The following is a 6,667-nucleotide window of genomic DNA, read 5'->3' as shown; positions in this document are numbered from 1 at the left end:
TTAAAAATTTCTTTGAATAAAAAAAGATTGGTTATCCCAGTTCAAAAATTATTATCAGAGTACGGATAGCCAAGGTGCCGCTCATTGTTCAATTGTTGTAAATGCTTTGTAGAAAAGGTTCGGCAAACCTTAAACCTTCATATGTTTGCGGATGATACGTTAGTTTATATTGTAGGTGATGATGTTTAGGGAATTACGGTATTTAAGTGATTGGTTATGTGAGAATAAACTGAAAGTGAACTTAAGTAAGACTAAGATGATGTGGATGAATAATAAAAAAGTTGTGAGTGATGTGATTATGGATGGGAGAGTGGTAGAAGTAGTAGATAATATTAAGTATTTGGGCATTTATTTGGATTGTAAATTAAGTTTAGTTAGGAATAGAGATATACATAATTATAAAACAAGAAATAGAAATAAATTAATTATAGGTAGAGTTAAGAAAGCTAAAACTGCAGGAGGTGTTTTTCACAGAGGTGTTCAAATGTATAATGCCCTTCCTGAAGGCATTAGAAGTTCTAATAACATTGCTGCTTTCTTGAAGGGTGTTAATGGATACCTTTGTGGAAGATGCTTTATAATTTGTTTTTGTTATTTTGTGTTATATGTATTAGCAGTTTTGTTATTTTGATAAATAAATAAAGATGATGGGAATATTTTTAGATTTTTTCTCTATTTAAAAATTTCTTTGTATAAAAAAAGGTTGGTTATCCCTGTCCAAAAAAGATTATATTGTAACGTACGCCGCGGATTAAGCAAATAGAATCCCAGAGACTGTGACCGTTCAAAGATTATCTGTAACGGATATCTGTTAACGGATTAACTAAATGCATACCGTGCGACTGGTATAAGTGGGTTTTAAGGATTAGCGACAAGCTAAGTGCATGAAACAATGATTGCACTTCTCATACCGTGGGAATACATATCCGAATACGTGACTATACAGTAGGTAAACAGATTAGACGTCCTGAGAGACCGTGAGACCGGTGTAAGTGGTTTTAGGGATTAGCGACAAGCTAAGTGCATGAAAGCTAAACAATGATTGCACTTCTCATACCGTGGGAATACATATCCGAATACGTGACTATACAGTAGGTAAACAGATTAGACGTCCTGAGAGATCTACCCCTTATAAGGCGGTACGTAGGCGATATCATGTCATTCTGGACTTAGCAGTGACACTGCGTGTATCTCCTGAATCATCAATAAATGCTGTGAAACGACTGTTGGCCTTTTACTTGGATCCTCCACCCACCCCTACGCAACAATATTTTAAATTTTGCAATCATGTCCATCAGAAAGACGATGGAAATAGTTTTTAATATTTTTCTATCATGAAATTTTATTTGCTAGAAAAATATTAAAAATCATTGTATTTTAAATTTTGCAATTATATAGAAGTTGGGCAAATTTAAAAAAAAATTCTCCTTAAAAATTTATTTGTATAAAAAATGTTGGTTATATAAAAAATCTTCACGTAAATCACGATCGGTGAACACGATTTCAAAATGTAGATTACAGTCACCCGACGTTTAGCAACAATTCACTGAGGACTGTAATCTCCGTTACCCGACGACAAAGTGTTAATAACGACGCATTTGTTAGTCTGAGAAACACGATTGAAGAATAAAACCAGTAGTGGAAAAGAAAAGAAACAATTATACAAAAAATCGATGGGGCGCAACTTTATGGCGCGCAGCCTTATCGGTCGCAGCCCCATGGGGCGCAGCCTTATGAGGCGAAGCCCTAAACGGCAACTGATCATGGGGCGAAGCCCTAAACGGCATTTAATAATGGGGGCGCGGAGGGGCGAAGCCCTAAAAGGCAACTGATAATGGGGGCGAAGCCCTAGACGGCAATTAATCATGGGGACGTGGAGGGGCGAAGCCCTTATCGGCAACTGATCATGGGGGCGAAGCCCTAGACGGCATTTAATCATGGGGGTGCGGAGGGGCGAAGCCCTAAAAGGCAACTGATCATGGGGGCGTAGCCCTAAACGGCAATTGCTCATGGGGGCGTGGAGGGACGAAGCCCTAGAAGGCAAAGGCTCAGAGGGGCGCCGAGGGCGAAGCCCTAGAAGGCAAAAAAAAAATGTTTTTTTTTTTTTTTTTAATTAAATGTTTACTATTTGCTTAGTCATGTTTAAGTGGTTTATATTATAAATACTGAGCGAAGCCGGGTAATACAGCTAGTATAATATAAAACAAAAAACCATTAGGTACTGATGGAAATAAAATAAAGTAAAAATAAAAATAATACAATAAGAATAAACCAATAAAGGTGAGTATTTTTGTTGAACGTAATTTATAATGAAGTGTTCAATATTACATTAAGAGTAAGAGTAAGTACTGACGGCTATGTCGAACCAAGTATCGGATGCTTTGAGCGAATTCTCCAATTCGTGAAACCATTCCAGCGTCTGATCCATGATTGATCTCGGCACGCCAACATAATTTTCAGCATTCAACGGGTCTTTGTATCTGAAAATTAACATTCACAAAACGATTACTCATTGATGAGAGACAATTTCATTGGCAATCTTTAAAAACATGACTTAAATGCCTTTGAACAGTATTTTATGCCAATTTTTGAACTCCTTAGTCAGGCCGCACACCAAAGATGCATCAATCAGCATGCACACTGTAAATGCTTCACTGTATTTGCTTCGTCACATTTAGCACTTAACGTTAAATGCGACGTAAACACGCACACCGGGGTTTCACTACATTTGCAGTCATAACATGATGGCAAACACATTCGCCAGCGAATTCAGGAAGTAGTTACTTTAATCATAAAGAGTACTTCTCTTTTCATCTTATGGCATGCGCAGATGCAGATGGACTATTTACAAGTATTGACGTAGGAGATTATGGCAGAAATAGTGATTCTGGAGTATTTCGTAACTGCAGATTAGGCCAAGCACTTTCAAATAATACTTAAAAAATCCCAGAGTCGATGCCATTAATAGGAGAAGAAGAATTTGGACGACCATTCAATTTTTATTTTGTGGCGGATGAAGGATTTCCCCTTTGCACCAATATTATGAGACTGCATAATGGAAGAGTCTTGAACAATATTTAACTACCGTTTATCTAGAGGTCGAATGCGCTTTTTGTATACTCGTACTTGTATCAAAGTTTCGTGTATTTGAAACACCGTGTATTTGTCCTGTTCATTGGATAAATCTGTTAAAATTGTTAAAACTACTTGCATACTTCACAACTTCATTAAGATGAACGAAAAATATCAGTTTACTTCAAAAACTGAAAACAATAACGGCGAGTTCTAGTCGCTATCATGACAATTATCAAAGAAGGCCGGGTAATGATGCCATTCAAAACAGGGAATATTTATGTGAGCATTTCACAAAACACAGTTAGCCCATTAATTCATATATTTATGCAAATAATAAATGTTATATCTTCCCAGATTCATTAAACTTTTCGCCAATATTAGTCCATATCAATTCTGTCATTCTTCTATTGCTGTAATCTTGATGATGGTAATTATAAAGTCAACTATTTTGTTCAACTTCTTTAATAAATCCAAATCGCCTTTCATTTTTATGTAGTTGTTGATTTTCGAGCAGCAAAGTACGCCGCTCAGCAAATGTTCGTTTGTTGTACCTAATGTCCATATAATAATAGAAATAAAAATAATTTTGACTCTATTCACTATCTGAAGAATTACATCTGAAGGATGCAGTAGAAACATTAGGCGGGTCTTTTTCATACTTTGTAGTCTTTTTTGTGGATTCTTTTCTCATGCTGGTATGCTGGATCCTTTTCTCGTTTATTAATACCGAAATAAGCTGAAAGTGAAGATCAGGGCAGACTGAATTCAAGTTATAAGTTCGTTGATTTTTAGCAGTTTTTTGTAATACCATATAAACTTTTGCAAGGGAAATTTTTCGAAAAATATACTATTCAAGGATGTATGTCAGTGTTTTTTTTTTCTGACAATATAAGCCATCATCAGAGTTCTTTGTTGCTATTTGCTTTGACACAGTAAAATTTTGATGCAGAAATATCTTGGAAGTACATATTCTAGATTGGAGGTCCCTTCAAGCCAGTCACACGACTGTTCAGTTATCACCGAGTGATTCGGAATCAGTGGCTACTCTTTCCAATTCCTCATACGCTATATCCTAGGTTGCCAGATTTCCAAAATCACAGATCGGAACATTCACTATTTCGAACAATGAAAAACAAAGAAGCTTACGAATTAATGAAGATATAAAGGAAAAAATATTTTTAATTAAATTATAATGTATATAAATAAGTACAAACACACACATATATATATATATATATATATATATATATATATATATATATATATATATATATATATATATATATATATATATATGTAGAAGAGAACATATAAAAAATAGTTACTTAATAATCCACAGGAATCACAGTTAATAAAATATTTTGGATACAATTACAAGAATTACATTTTGTTTTAAGAAGTCAGGATTTTCAGAGGCAGTGCGGGACTCGGGATTTGTCTGTTGAACTCCCGCTCAGATGGGGAAGTCTGGCAACCCTGGTCATATCATAACACAGTAAGCTCATCTTTTCCGATATTTCATTGAATAATTAACTCCCAGTGGAATCATCGTTCAATCCGGCCATCCCGGAAGTCTCTACATGGTTATTATCATTGACCATTTCAAATATGACATTATTTTCTTCACCGTGACACCGAGCCATTTGACAATGAAGACTATATAGTAAAGTAAATAAATGCATATCAATATAAATAACAATTTATAATAACCATTCAGCTCCGAGATCTGTAATAGCGTCTCCGAGTGGCAAGCTGTTTGCTCGTTCGTCTATCGGATTGCCGGCCTCCAACGGCAAAGCTTCCTACCCATTTTCAAAAAGCTTGGTGAGACCAGCCGGTCCGCCATCAATTACTACCACATCATAAACTTCACTGAAATATAAAAATAAATCTAATTAAAACTAACGTCACATAATCGTCACAATGCTCTAAAATTGTGCCTGAATGGTTATTTTTCTCCTTTACAAAAAATTATACAAATTCAATTTGAATTTGTATGAAATCTCTGAACTGGAATTCCTGTTGATATTAAAAAAGTTGTATACACGGACATACATAGATAGAAGTTTGATTGAAAAGTAAGAGATCTAAATAGCATACAAATACTAAAGTATTTTAGAATTGTATCGAAACCTCAATTTTGTATCTTTTCATTGATATCTTTATACCAAAATTTTCGTATATGTACATACGTAAATATAATAGAGATAAAATATACACAAAGATTCAAATATATTGCGAAGTGGTTTTAGATTGTAGCGTGTAAGAAAATGATGTGAACCGAATCAAAACAAGTGCTAATTACCTATTGCCGAATGACATTTTGAGGTTATGTGAACGATGACATCTGTCAAATGACAATTGAATTGACGCTAGCACCACAATCGATGAGCATACCTATTAATGCCTTTCTAAAAATTTATTTCTTCCCCCTCTCCTGTTCATCATTTTTTTTTTTATTTACGTTTCAGAATTATTTGAGAGTGATAATTAATCATACTCGGTTTCAAATTTATGACACGAAAAATAAATTATTTCTCTTTTTTTAAATGTTAAATGCAACTAAAGTACCGCTAGATGGCATTATTAGAAGTGACAGTCGGTAAAGCTGATTTCTACTTTATCGTACTGCAAACGAATGCCGATGGATGACAATCTTTTCACATAATGCATTAAGTTCAGGAACGACGAACCTAATTATAAAAATTTAGCTCGCACGCGAAGGATTTAAAATTTGGCCAGTCGTATGTATTCAGAACTGTGTAAGCAAATGTAGAATAAGAAATAACGCAAAAAAAAATTAATAATGACTTTTTGATATAATGATAAAAAAAAAAATCGATAACTGAAAGTACATACATGTTTACACATACCGGCTATGAGAGCATTTTCAATACAAATTGAATACAAATGTAGGGAAATTTACACAAGACAAAGGTTCTAGTACCGGTTATTAAATATTGTTCAAATTTTTTTTATTACTTAAAATCAGTGACCCGAACTGGAACTGAACCGAAAACCGGACAAACCGTTATATTTGCCGGAACCAAAACCGAAACCGAACCGATATTTTTTTGGTTAAATTAGTACTTATGGTACTAAAATACCATAAAGATTTATTGCAGCTATTTCCTTTCAAAAGATGCAAGAACAATATCACTTTCTTGACTAGTATTCGTTCTTTATTAGTCGATAAAAAAAGGTTCACTCTCAAAATATAAACTACGCTTAAAAACTGCTCACTTGGTAAGAAACAGAACACTGTTGTAGGAAATATAAAGAAATATTTTTTTTATAAATTCAATTTTATTTACAAATATAAATAATTACGAAATATATTTTTTTTTACAAATAAAATTGAACGCAGCTTTACATATGTATGTATCTACATATGTACATACATAGGTGCAAATTAGATAAAATAAAATGTAAATTCGAGATCTTCTTTTAAATAAACGACACCATTTTGCAAATTAGATCGATGGGAATTGAATCTTGTAATGGCAATAAGATTAAATGATTTTATGACATCCTGTATTTGCATGATGATTTTTCTTTTTTGAAAAAGGTAAGATTTAGCTTAATAGAACAA

General features: G+C 33.8%; 1 long non-coding RNA gene across 1 annotated transcript; it reads right to left on the bottom strand.

The window, feature by feature from the left end:
• Positions 1–334: 334 nt before the first annotated feature.
• On the bottom strand, positions 335–5,443 carry LOC143921425 (uncharacterized). Its single transcript, XR_013261434.1, has 3 exons — positions 5,381–5,443; positions 4,786–4,947; positions 335–2,480 (listed from the first exon to the last, which is right to left on the bottom strand). It is a non-coding gene; the product is annotated as an uncharacterized LOC143921425 (long non-coding RNA).
• Between the last annotated feature and the right edge of the window lie 1,224 nt (positions 5,444–6,667).

The sequence above is a fragment of the Arctopsyche grandis genome, chromosome 2, assembly GCF_051622035.1.
Source record: "Arctopsyche grandis isolate Sample6627 chromosome 2, ASM5162203v2, whole genome shotgun sequence".
In the NCBI taxonomy this organism is placed as follows: domain Eukaryota; kingdom Metazoa; phylum Arthropoda; class Insecta; order Trichoptera; family Hydropsychidae; genus Arctopsyche; species Arctopsyche grandis.
Note: the sequence above shows the minus strand (reverse complement) of the source record. Positions and strands in the feature narration are given on the sequence as shown.